Here is a 3,582-nt window from a genome sequence, read left to right on the forward strand (position 1 = left end):
GTCCATGTCAGACAAAGGTACAGTAATAGCAATGATGTTTGTCATGCCATGCGCACCTCTGCCACCACTGCCACATATTGAGGCAACGCAGTGACTACTGTACAAGCCAACATGGATGCTGAGCTGATGTATAGTTGACGCCTTAGACAAGCTTGACATTGAAGAGGAGTCCCAACTAGCCTCCAATCTCATGATCGCAATATGCTGCACCCGGTTTTGCTAATCTATGTCGCACAGCATTGCTTTCACGATGTCGACGCGATCCAACTTCGTTAGCTTATATAGACTTAGAATATTAGAAGAGACTTAGATTAATTTTTCTTTTGTTTGATTACAATAACATATAGTTGTCCCCTTATATAGAGAGGAAAAATTACAATCCTAAATCGACTCCAAACTCTAACTTCCCTAATTTACCTCTAGCTGAATTGGAAACTAATCAATCTCTATCTCCTAATTCAAATCAAATCCAAATTCTACCAAATTTATCTCCTAATTAAATGACAAGCCTTGATCTCCTGCCCATAACAACCCAACCCTCTTGCTACAATTTCCAATGAATTGGCTGCCCCACATGGATCTTTTGCCGTTTCTCCATCAGATGCAAGGGAGATTCCCCTTTTTCTTCATCAGAACCTGCATTTTGTCAGATCATGAACAATGATTAGAAACAGCTTGTCATGAAGTAAACAGTGCCCAAAACGAACTGAAACATGATAACAGAATTGCTTACAAGTGACTAACCTTGAGAACTTTTGATGACTATACTACAAAAATCTTTGGTTCGGAACTAAACTCACAGATAAAACGAAGTAAACTCTGAAAATCAAATGCATAGTTAGTAAATGACAGCCACTAAAAAAATGTAAAGGTGAGCTCTGACTAATCACTTCTTCCACGTTGACTGATAACTATTTGGTGCCGTTTTCAGATAAGTTCTGTTTCTGTCCAGCCAAGCAGTGGTCATGCTTGATTAATCCAACAGGAACTTTTTTGTGATGATAAACTGCAAATGCCTTCATCATTAAACAAACACCAGATGGTCGGGACAGAACACCTGTAATTTGTAACAGCAAGATGAATCAGGGGGCTGGCATGTGACAATACTCACACTTTGTACATTGGACAGAACTGTGTAAAACTGTACATTTTTAAACGACATTACTGGTACAGACTAAGAAGCAGGCTAACCATAGAAATAATTTGGATTGCAGGGCACAACAATTTGACAAGAAAAACATTCCATATGTCACATCTGAGATCACAGAGGAGAAAAGCAAAGAGACCCTGATCAATCTGTACGAGTTGATTGATTAGAATCAAGTCGGCATATTTGAGAGGGGTTAAGCAGGATCAGAGGTTGTGCACGCACCTGTACCATACGCTTCTTGGCGGCCTCATCTTCTTCCCAACAGTACTTGGACATCACTGGAAAATGATAAGCCTACAGCATGACTGAGCCACTCAAAAAACTAATCTAGATTCAGCAACATGGCAGGATTCAATAAATCATTAGAAGGTGGTCTTTTATATCAAATTAAAAATCCCATACAATTGAGCAAAAAGATAAAAAAAAATACATATGTAGCTTGAAACTTACTGTATTACGCTGCCTCATGAAATTTCGGCATCTGAAACATTGTGACTGCAGCACTTGACTGAACTGAATAGAGGAACAGCTTAGATTCCAGCAGTTTTAAAAAAAGTCTGCAATCAAACCAATTTGGCAATATCACTGTGTTCAGAGATGACATGTGCATTTGAGCAAGCAATTGTTTTTTATTTTGTAGCTTGTCCAGCTGCCTGAACCACTTATGATCTTTAACTCTGCAATTTCCACACAGTAGCATCAATTTCAGAAGTGTTACCTGCAACCCACTCTTGCATTGCCAAATACTCTCACTCAGGAAAACAGTTTCTCTCAGTCTTGCAATTACCATTGCCTTGCCAATCTTGCATTGCACTGACTCAACAATCAGTAAGAATAGACCCTCAAACAAACAACAGCACACCTTGCTCGATTGTGTGTGAATCAGGCAAATCTGAACTACAACTGTTTCCTTCAGCATGCTGTAAGACAACAGGTCCCATAGCCACAGAACTGATAAACTGCTGTTAACAGCATGATATTTACTTGTATTGCTCTTGATATCCAACTTGTCTGCCCGGTAAAGAAAACTTCATTGTGGCCGTTATCATTAGTAACCATCAAGCACACCTCCACCTGCTCGGAGAGAAAACCAGTATGCCAACAGCCCCGAGCAAGCATATGACTTTTCAAGTGCCTGATTTTTCGTCAAGCTGGAGGCGGTCATGGGGGCTTCAGAGCCAACTAAAATACCAGCTTGCAGAACCGCCATCAACCGTGGTGAAAGACGGCCACAGCGTGGGTCTTAGATCAGCCCCATCATGCATCACCTTCAATTGCATAGGTGGAGACCATGGCTACTGCTCGACCTTCTTCACCGGCGTCTGCCACAGGGCCACCGTATCCACGCCGCTGAGCTCATGTGCCGATGTGAGGTCAGCGCCCAAGTTGGCAATTGGAAGATGATGTCGATGTCAAGCACCGTGGTGGTCGAGCGTGTATGTGAGGCAGCCTTGGAGATGTTTCCAATCGGCTTCAGGATGATGCAGTGGATGGACTCCTTAGCGAAGATGGAAGCCGCAGGAGGTCGCAGCAACGTCGGCGACGAACTCGGAATGGCGTCGCCGTCAATCGCCTCCATGGCATGGCGTGCTCTCCACTCATAGCCGCCTCCATGGGAAGCTACCCAGAGCTGAGGACACCCAGGGGCCTGTCCGCCCCGGCACCCAACCTCGTCTCCATGTTATCAAACCTCTCCATGAACTTGTCCTCGAACCTTCGGCACATCTTCCTGAACTCGACGAGGAACAATTGCTGCTGCGGATTGAGGAACAATATGGTAGTTGGGGAGTGCGCGGCGGCTTCTATCCTCCTCTCGTCAGTCACGTGCGAACTGCTGCAGCGCGGGCGCGTCTCGATGGAATCACGGAGGGGAGGAAGGAGCCATGGCTCACTCGTCCCCAGCAAGAGTGGATGTTGGGCCGTGCGCGAGGGCGAGGATGGCGGCGGCAGCGGAGATCACGAGTAAAGGTGTGTTTGGCATGGGTAGCAAGAGTGGATGTTGGGCCGTGCGCGAGAGCTACCACAGCAGCTGGGAGAGGACGAGGGGATTCGCCGGCGGCAGCTGCATTTCCTGGCATGGCGTTGAGGCTATAGGATTGACGAGCGGCGGACACGGGCACGAGATACTTTGTGAGAAGATGCGAGCGTGCCAGCGGGAGCGATGCGGGTGCTAGTAAACTTCTACCACTTGGGATGACCATTCTTCCTGCATGTACGGTACCCGTAGGTAGTGTGTTCGATAGATGCGGGCGTGTGTTTGAATTTTTATCTACAGTATAGTGTGTTAGGTATTTGTGAAGTAGTGGGTTAAGTACTAATTTTATAATTTATCCATAGGTATCATAGATACATTCATTAGATACCTTCATTAAACACTGTTGGTCTAAAACTTTCCAACCTAGCGCATAGATCTAACCTTAGTTTTGCTTTTC

The 3,582-nt window shown here is 45.1% G+C and overlaps 1 long non-coding RNA gene across 1 annotated transcript; it reads right to left on the bottom strand.

Moving 5' to 3' along the window:
- Positions 1-356: 356 nt before the first annotated feature.
- LOC133892954 (uncharacterized) lies at positions 357-3,287 on the bottom strand. The gene is made up of 4 exons (XR_009904421.1): positions 1,601-3,287; positions 1,373-1,428; positions 745-1,057; positions 357-636 (listed from the first exon to the last, which is right to left on the bottom strand). It is a non-coding gene; the product is annotated as an uncharacterized LOC133892954 (long non-coding RNA).
- Between the last annotated feature and the right edge of the window lie 295 nt (positions 3,288-3,582).

This window comes from Phragmites australis, chromosome 15, assembly GCF_958298935.1.
Source record: "Phragmites australis chromosome 15, lpPhrAust1.1, whole genome shotgun sequence".
Taxonomy (NCBI): domain Eukaryota; kingdom Viridiplantae; phylum Streptophyta; class Magnoliopsida; order Poales; family Poaceae; genus Phragmites; species Phragmites australis.